This window comes from Oncorhynchus mykiss, chromosome 23, assembly GCF_057628025.1.
Source record: "Oncorhynchus mykiss isolate SJ-2025 chromosome 23, ASM5762802v1, whole genome shotgun sequence".
In the NCBI taxonomy this organism is placed as follows: domain Eukaryota; kingdom Metazoa; phylum Chordata; class Actinopteri; order Salmoniformes; family Salmonidae; genus Oncorhynchus; species Oncorhynchus mykiss.
In genome coordinates, this window is record NC_143044.1 from 44,049,186 (window position 1) to 44,070,822 (window position 21,637).

The following is a 21,637-nucleotide window of genomic DNA, read 5'->3' on the forward strand; positions in this document are numbered from 1 at the left end:
TTTAATGTTTGTTTATTGATTTCACCTGTATTAGTTATTCACCTGGAATCATCAGCTCCTTATTTAGTTCCGTTCATTCTGTTTGTTCATTTGTAAGATATTGTTCGTTTTTCCTAGCTCGTTTGTGAGAACCAGATATAGTCTTCAGTCCTAGTGTCACGCCCTGGCCATAGAGAGGTTTTTATTCTCTATTTTGGTTAGGCCAGGGTGTGACTAGGGTGGCATTCTAGTTTCTTTATTTCTATGTTGGTGTGGTTCCCAATCAGAGGAAGCTGTCCATCGTTGTCTCTGATTGGGGATCATATATAAGTTGTCCGATTTCGTTTGGGTTTTGTGGGTAGTTGTTTTCTGTTTAGTGTCTGACCTGAAAGGGCTGTTTTGGTTTTCCCTCGTTGTTATTTTGTTAGAGTGTTTTGAGTATTACATTTATCATGAACACTTACCACGCTGCGTTTTGGTCCTCTCCTTCATACGACGATCGTTACACCTAGTTTTTTAAATTTTATTTTATTTTTATTTTTATTTATTTTTTTATTTTTTTTCTGCGAAGGCGAAATAAACACCTGCCACGCCCTGCTCGTGTAGCTACACCTTTTTCTCCCCGAGTACTCATTACAATCGGAGGTTTGGGAAACTAACGGCCAGCCGTTGAGAAATGCTTGTTGAAGTTTTCGATAATCATGGATTTATCGGTGGTGACCGTGTTACCTAGCCTCAGTGCAGTGGGCAGCTGGGAGGAGGTGCTCATGTAGAGTCTCAATTTGGTGTTTGTCCCATTTTGTGACTTCTTGGTTGGTGAGCGGACCCCAGACCTCACAACCATAAAGGGCAAATGGTTCTATAACTGATTCAAGTATTTTTTGCCAGATCCTAATAGGTATGTCAAATTTTATGTTCCTTTTTGATGACATAGAAGGTCCTTCTTGCCTTGTCTCTCAGATCATTCACAGTTAACTGTTGTGCTGATGTTTAGACCAAGGTATGTATAGCTTTTTGTGTGATCTATGGAAACGGTGTCTAGATGGAATTTGTAGTTATGGTCCTGGCAACTGGACTTTTTTTGGAACACCAAAATGTTGGTCTTGCTGAGATTTACTGTCAGGGCCCAGGTCTGCCAGAATCTGTGCAGAAGATGTAGGTGCTGCTGTAGGCCCTACTTGGTTGGTGACAGAAGCATGAGATCATAAGCAAACAGTAGACATTTGACTTCAGATTCTAGTAGGGTGAGGCTGGTGCTGCAGACTGTTCTAGTGCCCTCGCCAATTTGTTGATATATATGTTGAAGAGGGTGGGGCTTAAGCTGCATTCCTGTCTCACCCCACAGCCCTGTCGGAAGAAATGTGTCTGTTTTTTGCCAATTTTAACTGCACACTTGTTGTTTGTGTACATGGATTTTATAATGTCGTATGTTTGACATTTGCACAAAACATTGTTTTCACTGAGGAAATGTACGAGTCTGCTGTTAATGATAATGCAGATGATTTTCCCAAGGTTGCTGTTGACGCATATCCCCTGGTAGTTATTGGGGTCAAATTTGTCTCCACTTTTGTGGATTGGGGTGATCAGTCCTTGGTTCCAAATATTGGGGAAGATGCCAGAGCTAAGGATGATGTTAAATAGTTTTAGTATTTAGTAATTTGTTGTCTGTATATTTGATCATTTCATTGAGGATACCATCAACACCACAGGCCTTTTTGGGTTGGATGGTTTTTATTTTGTTCTGTAATTCATTCAAGGTAATTGGAGAATCCAGTGGGTTCTGGTAGTCTTTAATAGTTGATTCTAAGATTTGTATTTGATCATCTATATCAAATCAAATTTGATTTGTCACATGCGCCGAAAACAGTGAACGCTGTTTAAAAGCCTCTTGGACCTAGACTTGGTGCTCAGGTACCGCTTGTAATGCGGTAGCAGAGAAAACAGTCTATGACTAGGATGGCTGGAGTTTTTGATGATTCTTAGGGCCCTCCTCTGACTGCCTGGTATAGATGTCCTGGATGGCAGGAAGCTTGACCCCGGTGATGTCCTGGGCTGTACGCACTACCCTCTGTAGTGCTTTGCGATCGGAGGCCGAGCAGTTGCCATACCAGGCAGTGATGCAACCCGTCAGGATGCTCTTGATGGTGCAGCTGTAAAATAATTTGAGTATCTGAGGACCCATGCCAAATCTTTTCAGTCTCCTGAGGGGAAAACGGTTTTGTTGTGGCCACTTCACGACTGTCTTAGTGAGCTTGGACCATATTAGATTGTTGTGGATGCCAAGGAACTTGAAGCTCTCAACCTGCTCTACTACAGCCCCGTCGATGGGGGCGTCCTCTGTAAACTTTTTCCTGTAGTGTACAATCATCTCCTTTGTCTTGACAATGTTGAGGGAAAGGTTGTTGTCCTTGCACCACATGGCCAGTTCTCTGACTTCCTCCCTATAGGCTGTCTCATCGTTGTCGGTGATCAGGCCTACTACTGGTGTGTCATCAGCAAACTTAATGATGGTGTTGGAGTTGTGCCTGGCTGTGCAGTCATGAGTGAACAGGGAGTACAGGAGGGGACAGAGCACGCACCGCTGAGGGGCCCCCGTGTTGAGGATCAGCGTGGCAGATGTGTTGTTACCTACCCTTACCACCTGGGGGGTGGCCCAGGAAGTCTAGGATCCAGTTGCAGAGGGAGCTGCTTAGTCCCAGGGTCCTTAGCTTAGTGATGAGTTGAGGGCACTATGGTGTTGAACGCTGAGCTGTAGTCAATGAACAGCATTCTCACGTAGGTGTTCCTTTTGTCCAGGTGGGAAAGGGCAGTGTGGAGTGCAATAGAGATTGCATCATCTGTGGATCTGTTAGGGCGGTATACAAATTGGAATGAGTCTAGGGTTTCTGAGATAATGGTGTTGATGTGAGCCATGACCAGCCTTTCAAAGCATTACATGGCTACAGACGTTAGTGCTACGGGTCAGTAGTCATTTAGGCAGGCTACCTTAGCGTTCTTGGGCACAGGGACTATGGTTGTCTGCTTGAAACATGTTGGTATTACAGACTCAGACAGGGAGAGGTTGAAAATGTCAGTGAAGACACTTGCCAGTTAGTCAGCACAGGCTTTGAGTACACGTCCTGGTAATCCATCTGGCCCAGCGGCCTTGTAAATGTTGATCTGTTTGAAGGTCATACTCACATCGGCTGCGGAGAGTGTGATCACACAGTCATCTGGAACAGTTGATGCTCTCATGCATGTTTCAGTGTTGCTTGCCTCGAAGCGAGCATATAAGTTATTTAGCTCATCTGATAGGCTTGTGTCAATGGGCAGCTCTCAGCTGTGCTTCCCTTTGTATTCTGTAATAGTTTGCAAGCCTTGCAACATCCGACGAGCGTCGGAGCCAGTGTAGTACGATTCGATCTTAGTCCTGTATTGATGATTTGCCTGTTTGATGGTTCGTCGCAGGGCATAGCGGGATTTCTTATAAGCTTCTGGGTTAGAGTCCTGCTCCTTGAAAGCAGCAGCTCTACCCTTAAGATCAGTGCGAATGTTGCCTGTAATCCATGGCTTCTGGTTGGGCTACAGTGCCTTGCGAAAGTATTTGGCCCCCTTGAACTTTGCGACCTTTTGCCACATTTCAGGCTTCAAACATAAAGATATAAAACTGTATTTTTTTGTGAAGAATCAACAACAAGTGGAACACAATCATGAAGTGGAAGGACATTTATTGGATATTTCAAACTTTTTTAACAAATTAAAAACTGAAAAATTGGGCGTGCAAAATTATCCAGCCCCCTTAAGTTAATACTTTGTAGCGCCACCTCTTGCTGCGATTACAGCTGTAAGTCGCTTGGGGTTTGTCTCTATCAGTTTTGCACATCGAGAGACATTTTTTCCCATTCCTCCTTGCAAAACAGCTCGAGCTCAGTGAGGTTGGATGGAGAGCATTTGTGAACAGCAGTTTTCAGTTTTTTCCACAGATTCTCGATTGGATTCAGGTCTGGACTTTGACTTGGCCATTCTAACACCTGGATATGTTTATTTTTGAACCATTCCATTGTAGATTTTGCTTTATGTTTTGGATCATTGTCTTGTTGGAAGACAAATCTCCGTCCCAGTCTCAGGTCTTTTACAGACTCCATCAGGTTTTCTTCCAGAATGGTCCTGTATTTGGCTCCATCCATCTTCCCATCAATTTGAACCATCTTCCCTGTCCCTGCTGAAGAAAAGCAGGCCCAAACCATGATGCTGCCACCACCATGTTTGACAGTGGGGATGGTGTGTTCAGCTGTGTTGATTTTACGCCAAACATAACGTTTTGCATTGTTGCCAAAAAGTTTGGTTTCATCTGACCAGAGCACCTTCTTCCACATGTTTGGTGTGTCTCCCAGGTGGCTTGTGGCAAACTTTAAACAACACTTTTTATGGATATCTTTAAGAAATGGCTTTCTTCTTGCCACTCTTCCATAAAGGCCAGATTTGTTGTCCTATGGACAGAGTCTCCCACCTCAGCTGTAGATCTCTGCAGTTCATCCAGAATGATCATGGGCCTCTTGGCTGCATATCTGATCAGTCTTCTCCTTGTATGTGCTGAAAGTTTAGAGGGACGGCCAGGTCTTGGTAGATTTGCAGTGGTCTGATACTCCTTCCATTTCAATATTATCGCTTGCACAGTGCTCCTTGGGATGTTTAAAGCTTGGGAAATATTTTGTATCCAAATCCGGCTTTAAACTTCTTCACAACAGTATCTCGGACCTGCCTGGTGTGTTCCTTGTTCTTCATGATGCTCTCTGCGCTTTTAACGGACCTCTGAGACTATCACAGTGCAGGTGCATTTATACGGAGACTTGATTACACACAGGTGGATTGTATTTATCATCATTAGTCATTTAGGTAAACATTGGATCATTCAGAGATCCTCACTGAACTTCTGGAGAGAGTTTGCTGCACTGAAAGTAAAGGGGCTGAATAATTTTGCACGCCCAATTTTTCAGTTTTTGATTTGTTAAAAAAGTTTGAAATATCCAATAAATGTCGTTCCACTTCATGATTGTGTCCCACTTGTTGTTGATTCTTAACAAAAAAATACAGTTTTATATCTTTATGTTTGAAGACTGAAATGTGGCAAAAGGTCGCAAAGTTCAAGGGGGCCGAATACTTTCGCAAGGCACTGTATGTACGTACAGTCACTGTGGGGACGATGTCCTCGATGCACTTATTGGTAAAGCCAGTGACTGATGTGGTGTACTCCTCAATGCCATCGGAAGAATCCCGGAACATATTCCAGTCTGTACTAGCCATACGTATATGTTTTTGCTGTTTGTTCTTTGTTATAGAGCCATAAAGATTGGAGAAGTGGTTTACCCATACATCTCCATTTTGGATAGATAATTCTTCATGTTGTTGTTTGTTTAGTGTTTTCCAATTTTCACAGAAGTGGTTAGTCTATGGACTCTTTAATTACATTAAGCTGATTTCTGACGTGCTGTGTCTTCTTTTTCCGTAGTGTATTTCTGTATTGTTTTAGTGACCGTCTATGTCTCTGTCAAACCATCTACATGCGTAGAGGTTAGGGCCAGAGCCATAGATGGGGACATATGTACTGTATGGCCCTGAGACAGTCTGGTCGAGCCTTCTTCTTCACCTGAAATCCAAACTCATTATAGTTCAGCTTCTTCTTCTTCTACTGTGGAGAGAAACAATAATGCAACAATGATATGTTGGTTTGGATTCCAGGCTAGCCTGTCCTCTCCTAACTGGTGTCTGGTGTGTGTATGTATGTGAGTTAGACAGGGATAAATCCCACAGTGGGCTAGCCTCTTGCAACGAGCAAACCCGTATCCGGGAGCGTAATCATAGCCTCAAATGCATTAGCATAACGCAACGGACATGAATACCCCTAGAAACTTTTCCTATTCATGAAAATCGCAAATGAAATGAAATAAATATATTGAAACCCAAGCTTAGCCTTTTGTTAACAACACTGACATCTCAGATTTTCAAAATATACGTTACAGCCAACGCTAGACAAGCATTTGTGTAAGTTTATCATGGCATAATGCTATGCTAGGCTCTGCTGGCAGCAGGCAACATTTTCACGAAAATAAGAAAAGCAACCAAATTAAATAATTTACCTTTGAAGAACTTCAGATGCTTTCACTCAGGAGACTCCCAGTTAGATAGCAAATGTTCCTTTTTTCCCAAAATATTATTTTTGTAGGCAAAATAGCTCCCGTTTCTTCATCATGCATGGCTGAGAAATCGACCGGAAAATGCTGCAACTATAACGCCAAACTTTTTTCAAAATTTGCTCCTTAATATCGACAGAAACACGGCAAACGTTGTTTAGGATCCATCCTCAAGGTGTTTTTAACATATATATTCGATAATATATCCGTTGAGGCAATTGGTTTCTCATAAGAAGCGATTGGAAAAATGGCTACCTCAGTATTTTACGCAAGGTTTTCTGTGGGAGACACCATGTGGTCCCTTACAGCCATTCTTCAATGGAAATGCCTAAAAAGACGTCACAATGCTGTAGACACCTTGGGGAATACGCGGAAAACGTAAGCTCATTCACAGCCATTTAAGGAGTCATTGGCATGAGGCGGTTTAAAAAAATGCGACACTTCCTGATTGGATTTTTATCTGTGTTTCGCCTGTAACATCAGTTCTGTGGCACTCACAGACAATATCTTTGCAGTTTTGGAAACATCAGAGTGTCTTCTTTCCAAAGCTGTCAATTATATATATAGTCGAGCATCTTTTCGTGTCAAAATGTCTTGTTTAAAACGGGAACGTTTTTTATCCAAAAATAAAAATAGCGCCCCCTAAATCCAAGAGGCTAGGGGACGGCCAGCCAGGGGAGCAATGGAACAGAAATCCTAATGATATCAAAAAGGGAAAGTACAGTGGGGCAAAAAAGTATTTAGTCAGCCACCAATTGTGCAAGTTCTCCCACTTAAAAAGATGAGAGGGCTGTAATTTTCATCATATGTACACTTCAACTATGACAGACAAATGAGAAAAAAAATCCAGAAAATCACATTGTAGGATTTTTAATGAATTAATTTGCAAATATGGTGGAAAATAAGTATTTGGTCACCTACAAACAAGCAAGATTTCTGGCTCTCACAGACCTGTAACTTCGTCTTTAAGAGGCTCCTCTGTCCTCCACTCATTACCTGTATTGATGGCACCTGTTTGAACTTGTTATCAGTATAAAAGACACCTGTCCACAACCTCAAACAGTCACACTCCAAACTCCACTATGGCCAAGACCAAAGAGCTGTCAAAATTCACCAGAAACAAAATTGTAGATCTGCACCAGGCTGGAAGACTGAATCTGCAATAGGTAAGCAGCTTGGTTTGAAGAAATCAACTGTGGGAGCAATTATTAGGAAATGGAAGACATAGAAGACCACTGATAATCTCCCTCGATCTGGGGCTCCACGCAAGATCTCACCCCGTGGGGTCAAAATGATCACAAGAACGGTGAGCAAAAATCCCAGAACCACACGGGGGGACCTAGTGAATGACCTGCAGAGAGCTGGGACCAAAGTAACAAAGCCTACAATCAGTAACACACCTATGTACCTATGATGAAAATTACAGGCCTCTCTCATCTTTTTAAGTGGGAGAACGTGCACAATTTGGTGGCTGACTACATACTTTTTTGCCCCACTGTATCTGCCCAGACCCATGATTCATCCTAAATTGCAAATTGTCATCATAGGGCTATGGTCAAAAGTAGTGCACAATAAATGGAAAAGGGTGCCATTTTGGACCCATTCCCAGTCTCAGACCCAGGATGACAAGGAGAGGTATACACATCCCCAGTCTCAGACCCAGGATGACAGGGAGAGGTATACACATCCCCAGTCTCAGACCCAGGATGACAGGGAGAGGTATACACATCCCCAGTCTCAGACCCAGACCCAGGATGACAGGGAGAGAGGTATACACATCCCCAGTCTCAGACCCAGGATGACAGGGAGAGGTATACACATCCCCAGTCTCAGACCCAGACGCAGGATGACAGGGAGAGAGGTATACACATCCCCCAGGCCTTCAGAAACTACTGAAATAACATGTCAGCCTTTATCAGAGGGGAAAGAGGAAAATAAACAACTTATTGCCTTTAATTCCCTCGTTTGTTTTAGAGGGGGCGTCTGGGAAGGCACTATAATAACGTGATGAAATACTGGGCTCTGCAGAGCCATAGAGGCAGGTGTATTCCCCTGGCTAGAGGGAGAGCTGGATAAACAGGCTGCTTTCACTCCCATTTCTCAGTATCCCATCACAACAGTAGACATGTAATAAGTGACCACTAGGAGGAAAAAATAGGGATGTCTGTTGTTGATTAAATTAAAGGGAGTTTTGCTAGGAGACATCAAAATGAAAGTGGTAGTAGAGTAGCCCTGGTTTTAAATTATTTGAATGTGCTGCATTGGTGCCCCCTTCCTCTTGGTTTGGCTATAATCTTGAAAGTTGACTGACTGTCTGTGGGGATGAATAGAGACAGAGAGACTGGTGTCGGCATCACACCAAACCCTGCTGGGGATTAGGAGAGGAACAGAGAGGAGGGTGGAAGCTAGAAGAGGAGAGAGAGCGAGAAGAGGATATAATCTAGAGGAGGAGAGAGACAGAGGAGGGTATAATCTAGGGGAGGAGGGAGACAGAGTGGAGGATGGAAGCTAGGAGAGGAGAGGGACAGAGAGGAGGATGGAAGCTAGGGGAGGAGAGAGAGAGGAGGATGGAAGCTAGGAGAGGAGAGAGAGAGGAGGATGAAAGCTAAAAGAGGAGAGAGAGAGAGAGGAGGATGGTAGCTTGGGGAGGAGAGAGAGGAGGATGGAAGCTAGGAGAGGAGAGAGAGAGGAGGATGGAAGCTAGAAGAGGAGAGGGACAGAGAGGAGGATGGAAGCTAGGAGAGGAGAGGGACAGAGAGGAGGATGGAAGCTTGGGGAAGAGAGAGAGAGAGGAGGATGGAAGCTAGGAGAGTAGAGGGACAGAGAGGAGGATGAAAGCTAGGGGAGGAGAGAGAGAGAGGAGGATGGAAGCTAGGAGAGGAGAGGGACAGAGAGGAGGATAGAAGCTAGGAGAGGAGAGGGACAGAGAGGAGGGTAGAAGCTAGAGGAGGAGAGAGACAGAAAGGAGGATGGAAGCTAACCTAGGGGAGAAGACCAAGGGAAATACACTTCAGCTTTATTCACATGTGACTACAGTTTATGCATAATCTACATGCTGTATGTGTTGATACATTGACAGTCAAATGGCCAAAATGGCCCACTGTGAAATGTAATTAGATGGTGAGACAGAACACAGCTGACAACAATGAGACTGAAAGTCAAGCAGAACAGAGCCTGTTTAACATACATAGCTGAACTGAACTGAGAGACATCTACAATCAAACACAGAATATCATTCATCTGACTAATGTAGTCACTTCTCCCATCAATCCTCTCACTCCTCCTCTCACCCCTCCTCTCACCGCTCCATCACATCCCTCCATCTGAAACAAGACATCTATACCTACAAGTCATTCTGAGGAGCTGTCTCCAACTAACCACAGCAACTGTTTAAATGAATATCACGATAATAATGACAAATCCCACATCCAATTCCCTAATCGAAATTATAGCCGTTATCAAATGTACAAATGACATGGGCCACGTCAAATCACCAGTAGACAGAACACAGAGATTATGTTGGCATAAATCCCGACAGGCCCGTGGGTCAAAAGACCTACAGGCCTGGTCAAAAGTAGTACACTATATAAGGAATAGGGTGCATCCTGAGACTCCATTTCATATGCTCTACAGTGGCCGGGGTTGCCATTCCCTGTTCAAACAAATGGCTGTGGCCGCAGGAAGGAGAATGGATCTGTGTTTGACAGGCAGTTTAAAGGAGTAAACAGAGTGGTGACACGGGGAGGGAAGGTCACAACGCACTGGGACATGAATGACAGGTAATCAGGGAGAGAGAGAGACAGAGAGAGAGACAGAGAGAGAGAGACAGAAAGAGGGAGAAAGAGAGAGGGAGAAAGAGAGAGAGAGAGAGAGACAGAGACAGAGAGAGAGAGACAGAGAGAGGGAGAAAGAGAGAGACAGAGACAGACAGAGAGCGAGAGAGAGAGAGAGAGAGAGAGATGGGCACATTTGCATTGAGATGGAGTCATTTAAAGTGTCAGTCAATGACTCCGGCCTGGTCGAGCATTCAAATTGAATTCCTACTGAATGAAATAGTTGAGGATCGTGTAGTCTGGTCTCATCCCCTGCCTTCTTCAGCCTTTCCACTTCTCATTTATTTTTCAATAGGATTTTGGGGGATTTTTCCTCAAATGGCACCCTATTCTCTTCATAGTGCACTCTTTTTGACCAGGGCCCATAGCAAATAGGGTGGGACGCATACACCATGATACTGTAGCTGCCCTTTTCATCATTCATCAAATGACATAAAAGATGACCAGTAGAGACTGAAAAAATTTTGTATTTCTTTATTAGAGAGAAAAAATAAAGGAGGGAGCCTGAGGGTAAGTAAAAATGACTTATTACAGCAGAAAAGAGTCACATTTTAAAGAAATCCTGGCATGTCTGTCTTGCTCTGAGCTCAAATGCCACATGGGGGCAGAATGGTGTCAGCCTGAAGCAGAGAGGGCACGCACACGTCTGATGGTCACCACATAAAGATGGAGCTGACAAACATGGCAGCTCTGCTTCTAGCTCCTAAGCAACTTTGTAGTATTTCATTTTTTTGCGCGTTATTTCTTACATTATTAGCCCAGAATTTTTGGGGGGTGTTATTATTATTATTATTATTAGCCCAAAATAACTTTCAGATATCAGAGCGGAGGTAACTCACTAGCATTACGACCAGGGATACAACTTTCCCGAATTGGATCCTTTGTTCTTACCTCACAGGTCAATTTAACATATCCCAAAGGCTGCTCCAAGACACCGACTGTGGAGAAGAGGTATTCGGAGTGGACTTCTAGTCTGACTAAGGAGGCGTGCACACCATCCACCTCTTCCGAGTATATTACTCGCTAATGTTCAGTCTCTGGGCAATAAAGTAGACAAACTCAGGGTGAGGATCTCCATCCACAGAGACATCAAGGACTGGAACATACTCTGTTTCACAGAATCATGTCCCTCTTGGGATATACTGTCCCTGTCCATACAGCCAGCTGGGTTCTCAGTACATCGCGCAGACAGGAATAAAATAACTCTCTGGGACAAAGTGAGTAAGGGGTGTATGTTTCATGATAAACTACTCACGGTGTGATTGTGATAACATACAGAAACTCAAGTCATTTTGTTCACCTGACCTAGAATACATCACAATCAAATGCTGACCATATTACCTCCCAAGATAATTCTCTTTGGTTATAGTCACAGCCGTGTATATTCCCCATCAAGCCGACACCACAACGGCCCTCAAGGAACTACACTGGACTTTGGGCAAACTGGAAACCACATATCCTGAAGCCGCATTTGGTGTAGCTGTGGATTTTAACACGTCAAATTTGAGGAAAACACTACCGAAGTCCTACAGTGCCATGCGAAAGTATTCGGCCCCCTTGAACTTTGCGACCTTTTGCCACATTTCAGGCTTCAAACATAAAGATATAAAACTGTATTTTTTTGTGAAGAATCAACAAGTGGGACACAATCATGAAGTGGAACGACATTTATTGGATATTTCAAACTTTTTTAACAAATCAAAAACGGAAAAATTGGGCGTGCAAAATTATTCAGCCCCTTTACTTTCAGTGCAGCAAACTCTCTCCAGAAGTTCAGTGAGGATCTCTGAATGATCCAATGTTGACCTAAATGACTAATGATGATAAATACAATCCACCTGTGTGTAATCAAGTCTCCGTATGAATGCACCTGCACTGTGATAGTCTCAGAGGTCCGTTAAAAGCGCAGAGAGTATCATGAAGAACAAGGAACACACCAGGCAGGTCCGAGATACTGTTGTGAAGAAGTTTAAAGCCGGATTTGGATACAAAAAGATTTCCCAAGCTTTAAACATCCCAAGGAACACTGTGCAAGTGATAATATTGAAATGGAAGGAGTATCAGACCACTGCAAATCTACCAAGACCTGGCCGTCCCTCTAAACTTTCAGCTCATACAAGGAGAAGACTGATCAGAGATGCAGCCAAGAGGCCCATGATCACTCTGGATGAACTGCAGAGATCTACAGCTGAGGTGGGAGACTCTGTCCATAGGACAACAATCAGTCGTATATTGCACAAATCTGGATTTTATGGAACAGTGGCAAGAAGAAAGCCATTTCTTAAAGATATCCATAAAAAGTGTTGTTTCAAGTTTGCCACAAGCCACCTGGGAGACACACCAAACATGTGGAAGAAGGTGCTCTGGTCAGATGAAACCAAAATTGAACTTTTTGGCAACAATGCAAAACGTTATGTTTGGCGTAAAAGCAACACAGCTCATCACACTGAACACACCATCCCCACTGTCAAACATGGTGGTGGCAGCATCATGGTTTGGGCCTGCTTTTCTTCAGCAGGGACAGGGAAGGTGGTCAAAATTGATGGGAAGATGGATGGAGCCAAATACAGGACCATTCTGGAAGAAAACCTGATGGAATCTGCAAAAGACCTGAGACTGGGACAGAGATTTGTCTTCCAACAAGACAATGATCCAAAACATAAAGCAAAATCTACAATGGAATGGTTCAAAAATAAACATATCCAGGTGTTAGAATGGCCAAGTCAAAGTCCAGACCTGAATCCAATCGAGAATCTGTGGAAAGAACTGAAAACTGCTGTTCACAAATGCTCTCCATCCAACCTCACTGAGCTCGAGCTGTTTTGCAAGGAGGAATGGGAAAAAATGTCAGTCTCTCGATGTGCAAAACTGATAGAGACATACCCCAAGCGACTTACAGCTGTAATCGCAGCAAAAGGTGAAGCTACAAAGTATTAACTTAAGGGGGCTGAATAATTTTGCACGCCCAATTTTTCAGTTTTTGATTTGTTAAAAAAGTTTGAAATATTCAATAAATGTCGTTCCACTTCATGATTGTGTCCCACTTGTTGTTGATTCTTCACAAAAAATACAGTTTTATATCTTTATGTTTGAAGCCTGAAATGTGGCAAAAGGTCGCAAAGTTCAAGGGGGCCGAATACTTTCGCAAGGCACTGTATCAACACATTGAAAGCGTGAACCACCGCATTCAACCAAGGTGACTGGGAATATGGTTGAATACGAACAGTGTAGTTGTTCCCTCCATAAGGCAATCAAACAAGCAAAACGTCAGTACAGATACAAAATGACATCGCAATTCAATGGCTCAGATATGAGACGTATGTGGCAGGGTCTACAGACAATCACAGATTACAAAGGGAAAACCAGCAAATTCGCGGACACCAACGTCTTGCTCCAGGAAAAGGTAAACACCTTCTTCGCCTGCTTTGAGGATAACACAGTGCTCTCACTCACGTTGGCCACGGAGGATAAGACCCAGACGGTATCCCCAGCCGCATCCTCAGAGTATGCGCAGACCAGCTGGCTGGAGTGTTTACGGACATATTCAATCTCTCCCTATCCCAGTCTGCTTTCCCCACTTAATTCAAGTTATCCACCATTGTTCCTGTACCCAAGAAAGGTAAAGTAACTGAAGAAAATGACTATCGCCCCATAGGACTCACTTCCTGCATCATGAAGTTCTTTGAGAGGCTAGTTAAGGATCACATCACCTCTACCTTACCTGACACCCTAGACCCACTTCAATTTGCATACCGTACCCAATAGATCCACAAACGATGCATTCGCCATCGCCCTGCACACTGCCCGATGTAAGAATGCTGTTCATTGACTATAGCTCAGCCTTCAACACCAGTCCCTATCCATATCGACAGGACCGCAGTGGAGAAGGTAAAAAGCGTCAAGTTCCTCGGCGTACACATCACCGACGATCTGAAATGGCCCACCCACACAGACAGTGTGGTGAAGAAGGCGCAACAGTCTTTTTAACCTTAAAAGGCTGAAGAAATTTGGCTTAGCACCTAAGACCCTCACAAACTTTACAGATGCACAATTGAGAGCATTCTGTCGGGCTGTATCACCGCCTGGTAAGGCAACTGTACTGCCAGTAACCACAGGGCTTTCCAGAGGGTGGTGCGGTCTGTCCAACGCATCTCCGCAGGACACCTACAGCACCCGATGTGACAGGAAGGCCAAAAAGATCATCACGTACATCAACCACCTGAGCCACGGTCTGTTCATCTCACCACTGTCCAGAAGGCAAGGTCAGTACAGATGCATCAAAGCGGGGCCCGAGAGACTGAAAAACAGCTCATATCTCAAGGCCATCAGACTTAAATAGCCATCACTAGCCGGGTACCACCCGGTTAATCAACCCTGCACCTTAGAGGCTGCTGCCCTATATAGACTTGGAATCACTGGTCACTTTACAAATGGAATATTAATCACTTTAATAATGTTTACATACTGCTTTACTCATCTCATATGTATATACTGTGTTCTATTCTACTGCATTTTAGTCAATGCCACTCCACATTGCTCATTCTAATATTTATATATGTCTTAATTTCATTTTTTTACTTTTAGATTTGTGTGCATTGTTGTGAATTGTTAGATAATACTGCACTGTTGGAATTAGGAACACAAGTATTTCACTACACCCGCAATAATATCTGCTAAATATGTGTATGTGACCAGTAAAATTTGATTTGATTTGATCACCACACAGCCATTCTGTCAGAAGTGGGTCTGGCTGTCTGACACAGCTCTGCCCCATATTATTTCCTGCTAGCTTAAGTGTGCCAGTAGGAATGCTCTGACATTTGCTTCATAAACCTTGGCTATACCAGCATTGTCTGGCTCTCATTTTGTTTCAATATATGTCAAAATTAGATCTGATCTTGTATATGAACACATTTCTCTCATAAGGCTCTGAGTGACTTGTCTGAGATACAAATGGAAACATATTTTATGTAATGCCCCCTTTTCCCAGGGCTGTACACATACTACAAGGTTCTCTTTTACTGTAATCTGTATCAACAGACCTTGCAAAGAGATTCTACTCTTAATGTAATCTTTATCAACAGAGTGGGCAAAGCGTCAAATGGCACCCTATTCCATTTAAAGTAGTGCACTATATAAGGAATAGGGTGCTATTTGGGATGCAACCTTGGTTGCAAGGTGCATTTCACCCCACAGATCACAGGGCCTGAGGGTACAGGCCTATCAAATATACAGGAGGTATAGATCTAAAAATCTCAGGACGAGAATGGCACGGTTCAATAACTATTCCAGTCGCACCAAGCAGCAGGGTAGAGAGAGAAACTGGAGTCTTTCATGTGTCAAAATGGCTCTGATAATAACTTCTGACACTAGCCACCAAATGAGTTTCTGCCAATCAGTTTCTGGGCCTCTTGGTACTGAACAAGAGAGGGAAAACAGGTCAAATTTTCAAAGTGATTTGTTTACTATGGGTTGAGTCTTTATTTCAGCCAACAGTCGTAACAAAATACCTGCGGAAATAAGTATACGGATTGCAGCCTCAGAACAGCTCTGGCCTTGGCTATGAGTGGGGTTGCATTGAAGGGGAGGAGGAAGAAAAGGAGAGATGAATCATGTCTCTCTGTTTGTGATGAATAATACATTCTTCAAGCTAGTCCTCCAGCAAAACCTAGTCCCAAATGGCACCCTATTCCCTATGGGCCCTGGTCAAAAGTAGTAGACAAATAGGGAATAATGTGCCATTTGGGGCACAACCCTGGTATAGTTAGTGCCATGAGATTATTTTTAGCATGCAACAATATTAATGTTAAAGGGATATTTGGGGATATTGGGGTCCAGTATGAAGGAAGTTACCAAGGTAGTTTCGAGAGCCAACGCTAACTAGCGTTAGATCCTTTAGACTTGTCATTGCGCTATCACTTTAAACAGTGAATAATGAGGTGGAGGTGACAGAGAGTTTGTGGGGAATAAAAGCTGTTTTGTTGTGTAATTAGTCTTGCTTGTGCCACACAGATATTTTTTTAGAACCAACTCCCCCCAGCTTCGTGATAAATGACTATAGGTCTTTTTATTTGTGTTTATTGAGACATATTCCAGATTCGAACATTGTAATATTCCTCTCTCCATTGTCTCTACATTACAGGGGTGGGCAACTCCAGTCCTCCAGGGCCTGATTGGTCTCACAGTTTTGCCCCAGCCCCAGCTAACACACCTGAGTCCAATAATCACCTAATCATGATCTTCAGCTTAAAATGCAGTTTGATTAATCAGCTGTGTTTGCTAGGGATGGAGAAGAAGTATGACACCAATCAGGCCCTGGAGGACTGGAGTTGCCCACCCCTGTGCGGATTAAAAGGGACAACTATACATGATCAACCTTGTAATACCATTCTCTGTTTAACAGGGCTGTGTTCAGAGACGCTGTTTATGGGTTTTACATCGGCCACAATAAGCACTGCATTGTAAAGGAATTTGAGAACAAACTTCCATCACTCCATGTGATTGAAACAGGCCACTGTAATCTAACAAATGTTTTTTTGATATAATGTGCACTGGCGAAGAAGCACCATAGAGAGAGGTCAGTGGGCAGTTATTAACAGCATAATTGGGTCTCTCTCTCTCTCCCAGGCTTTCATTTGGCCACAGCTTTCCATCACGTGCCAGTCAGTCAGTCCATAGAAAGAGAAATCTATGAGTCAGTCAGTCCAGCCTGTCAGGAGTTGGAGAGTGACAGACAGGCTGCACTGAGAGAACTAACTATTAAGACCATTTCTCTCCTTCTCTAACCCAGAGACAAGACATGCATCCCAAATGGCACCGTATTTCCTACATAGTGCATTACTTCTGACTAGTTTGGGACACAAGTCCAAAATCTTGTGAAGAAATGAGGACCTGGGACTCTCATAGATACAAGCAGTCATTTGGTGCATCATTTCCGCTTTAGTGACAATGACAACAATGAGTTTGAACGGTAAACAAAGCATGAAGCAAGCAGATTGTTGTCATTTGTGAGATGTTTAGGCTTTCAGTGTTTTCAAGTCCTGCTGCAGCAGTCAGACCTATGTGACTACTCATAGAGACTACTCATGATGGGCTGAACCCATCACAACTGATGAGGCATTGTGCTTTGGGTATTAATGAACTGCTATCCACAAGTCATATCTTATAATCAAGACATATGTCAAAAAAACAAACATCAATATCCTACCATATATTAAACTACTTCTACCAGGAATAATGGTGCAGCACTGTGTGACAAAGCAGGCATATGCGTAATCATACCTGCGTACTGGAATGTCTATCCATTTATCTTCAGAGCTCGTGCTGCTAGGTGACCTTAACTGTGACATGCTTATCACCCCAGGCATCCTACAATCTAAGCTTGATGCCCTCAATCTCACACAAATTATCAATGAACAAACCAGGTACAACCCCAAAGCCGTAAACACGGGCACCCTCATAGATATCATCCTAACCAACTTCCCTCCAAATACACCTCTGCTGTTTTCAACCAAGATCTCAGCGATCACTGCCTCATTGCCTGCATAAGTAGTGGGTCTGCGGTCAAACAACCACCCCTCATCACTGTCAAACGCTCCCTAAAACACTTCAGCGAGCAGGCCTTTCTAATCGACCTGGCCCGGATATCCTGGAAGGACATTGACCTCATCCCGTCAGTAGAGGATGCCTGGTTTTTCTTTAAAAGTGCTTCCCTCACCATCTTAAATAAGCATGCCCCATTCAAAAAAATGTAGAACTAAGAACAGAAATAGCTTGGTTCTCTTCAGACCTGACTGCCCTTGGCCAGCACAAAAACATCCTGTGGCATTCTGCATCAGCATCGAATAGCCCCTGTGATATGCAACTTTACAGAGAAGTTAGGAACAAATATACACAGGCAGTTAGGAAAGCTAAGGCTAACTTGTTCAGAGGTCATTACAACACAGTACCCCATGGATATAAAAATAACTCTGCAAGGAATAAATGCGATGGAAACACATTGAACTTTAGTTCTTGGGCTTTTTTCATCAGCTTGGCCAAGCTGCTTTATCGCGATTTCGCCGCTTGCCTTGGAGCTCCAGTTGTAGCTCCCTTCAGTAACCACGAGAACAACCGTTCCTTGATTTTAACTGGCGGCTTTATTCTGTAGTTTTAGTCAGAATTATCACCTTCCGTGAGAACTATAAGGAAAATGAAAATACAGTTAAGCACACTCTTACAACCTTCTTATCTTACGAGTGACTTATTAGCTTGGTATAACTCTGAAGTGCTTACATACATAAACAGTTTAGCCGGAGCTATAACAGTATCAGATTAAACACATGAATAAAGGAAAAATAACTCATTGGCTGCTTATTACAGAAGGGAGGAAATCAAACTTCACACTTATTATTCCTGGCATGAATTCACAATTCATCCTTAATTATTATAACTTTACCATCCTAACATACACACTTCAACCTTTACGAACTACGCCTTCCCTCCAAAGGTGTGTTGCTACAATAATGATCCCCGTTACAACAGTTATTAGCTACTTAGTTCCGCTTGTCTTATCATTTCCCACTCATAGTGAACGCGTAAACAATTCAAACAAAAAACAACGACAGAGACTTACAGGTTAATTGTCAGTTACACCAGCATAAACAACGTACAACTTCTTGCAACATTTAACGAACAACCATGAGCACTCAATGATCCTGCCGACCAAGGATCCATGTGCGCTGTTGACCAGAGCTCTCTGCCTGCTCCCCGCCTGCCCTGGTCTGTCTCCCATTATTGTACAGGTGCCCTTGCCACTTTCTCTCTCTCTCCCCAGACCTTTGCTCGTCTGCATCATACGCATACATCGCTGACTTTCTTGAACTATTTGATTAGTGACTTTTAGGGCATTTAACAAACATGATGCTGTTGGTCATTTTGCTGGTGTCTACCCTTGGATTTTACAATGTTGGCAATACATTTAGAGCCCGTTGCACTGTGAATGAGGAAATATATGATTGTTTCTCCCTCGACTATTGTGAGAAACCCCACGCTTGCTCCGGAAATGCACATGAGAACTATGCACATTTCTCCCGAACAATATGGGAAAAATCGGACTCTTGCGCTTAATTGTCAGGACTGTTCTCTTGGTACTTAACCATGTCTCTGGACTTCATAGATCTCCTGAAATATGTGGCATTAAAGACTCTGGTGACTCTGGATTCTCATTCAAATGCTGTCTGTAACTCAAAATGTTGTAACCCTCGATCTAGACTTGCCATTATCTTGCTGCTTCTTTTATCTGGAAATGTGCAGTCTAATCCAGGTCCTGACATTCTTACCCCTGCCGAATTTAGAGTGGCCTGAAGTTTTTGCATATGAATGTAAGAAGTCTTCTGCCGAAGCTTGATTTTGTGAATATATGGCTAAAAACTGGCGAACCGGATGTATTTATGCTTTCTGAAACCTGGCTTAAAAAATCTATTACAGACAAAACTATTGGCATAAATGGTTACAATATTTTTCGTACAGATCGTAAATCTAAGGGTGGTGGTGTTGCTTTTTATAAAGTGAAATGACAGAATAATAGTGGAGAAAATTATTTATTTCAGAATGTATTTATTTCACCACATTCTCAGTGGGTCAGAAGTTTACATACATTCAATTAGTATTTGGCAACATTGCCTTTAAATTGTTTAACTTAGGTCAAACTTTTCGGGTAGCCTTCCATTGTCATGAATCCCGTTTCCTGAGTCTGTTTTTTTACCTATGTTCTTTCCTGGGGAGTTTTTCTGGCGTCCTGGAACGCACCCTGTCTGGTTGCCGGGCAATGTAGCCAGTTGGGGTTTCTGATTACCCGCACCTGTATCCCATCAGCTATCTGCACACCTGGTCCTGATCATCATCTCTCCTCTTCATAAGCCCGGACCTGACATCCATTCCCTGCCGGATCGTTAGCCATGAACAGTATGTTGTGCCAGAGTATCAGCCTCAAGTTGGATAGAAGTTGTTTTGTTGTTTGTTACGTATTGCTTGCCTTGAACTTACCTCTGTTTGTTCTGTCTTCAGTTACTCACCCGGATCATTTACCCCATTCCCGCCTGGTCGTCAGAAGATTCCGCTTCCCCATTGGATCCACCTATTTACTCCCATCAACTCATCACCGCTACCCGCTACACCACCTGGATATATCTACCCATTCACTTGTAAATAAATACTCACCTTTTTCCTACTCTCCTTGTCCTGGTCTGCTTCTGGGTTCGACTTTGAAGAATCGTGACATCCATAAGCTTCCCACAATAAGTTGGGTGAATTTTACTGCCCATTCCTCCTGACAGAGCTGGTGAAACTGAGTCAGGTTTGTAGGACTCCTTGCTCGCACACGCTTTTTCAGTTCAGCCCACACATTTTCTATAGGATTGAGGTCAGGGCTTTGTGATAGCCACTCCAATACCTTGACTTGTTGTCCTTAAGCCATTTTTCCACAACTTTGGAAGAATGCTTGGGGTCATTGTCCATTTGGAAGACCCATTTGCGACCAATATTTAACTTCCTGACTGATGTATTGAGATGTTACTTCAATATATCCACATAATTTTCCTCCCTCATGATACCATCTATTTTGTGAAGAGCACCAGTCCCTCCTGCAGCAATGCACCCCCACAACATGATGCTGCCACCCCCGTTCGGCTTGCAAGCCTCCCCCTTCTTCCTCCAAACATAACGATGGTCATTATGGCCAAAGAGTTCTATTTTTGTTTCATCAGACCAGAGGACATTTCTCCAAAAAGTATGTTCTTTGTCCCCATATGCAGTTGCAAATTGTAGTCTGGCTTTTTTATGGCGGTTTTGGAGCAGTGGCTTCTTCCTTGCTGAGCAGCCTTTCAGGTTATGTCGACATAGGACACGTTTTACTGTGGATATAGATACTTTTGTACCGGTTTCCTCCAGCATCTTCACAAGGTCCTTTGCTGTTGTTCTGGGATTAATTTGCACTTTTCGCACCAAAGTGCGTTCATCTCTAGGAGACAGAATGCATCTCCTTCCTGAGCGGTATGACGGCTGCATGGTCCCATGGTGTTTATACTAGCATACTATTGTTTGTACAGATGAACGTGGTACCTTCAGGCGTTTGGAAATTGCTACCAAGGATGAACCAGAATTGTGGAGGTCTAGAATTTCTTTTCTGAGGTCTTGGCTGATTTCTTTTGATTTTCCCATGATGTCAAGCAAAGAGGCACTGAGTTTGAAGGTAGGCATTGAAATACATCCACAGGTACACCTCCAATTGACTCAAATTATGTTAATTCTAAGCTTCTAAAGCCATGACATCATTTTCTGGAATTTTCCAAGCTGTAAAGGCACAGTCAACTTAGTGTGTGTAAATTTCAGACCCACTGGAATTGTGATACAGTGAATTGTAAGTGAAATAATCTGTCTGTTAACAATTGTTGGAAATGCACAATGTCCTAACCGACTTGCCAAAACTATAGTTTGTCAACAAGACATTTGTGGAGTGGTTGAAAAATGAGTTTTAATGACTCCAAACTAAGTGCATGTAAACCTCTGACTTCAACTGTATAGATGATCAAATACAAATCTTAGAATCAACTAGAATCAACTATTAAAGACTAATTACATACAATTACAGGACAAAATACAAACCCTCCAATCCAA

At 43.1% G+C, this 21,637-nt stretch overlaps 1 long non-coding RNA gene across 1 annotated transcript; it reads left to right on the plus strand.

Annotated features, from left to right (window-relative positions):
* The first annotated feature begins 19,827 nt into the window (after nt 1–19,827).
* Nucleotides 19,828–20,192, plus strand: LOC149972609 (uncharacterized). Its single transcript, XR_016491205.1, has 2 exons — nt 19,828–19,927; nt 20,030–20,192. It is a non-coding gene; the product is annotated as an uncharacterized LOC149972609 (long non-coding RNA).
* Nucleotides 20,193–21,637: the final 1,445 nt, after the last annotated feature.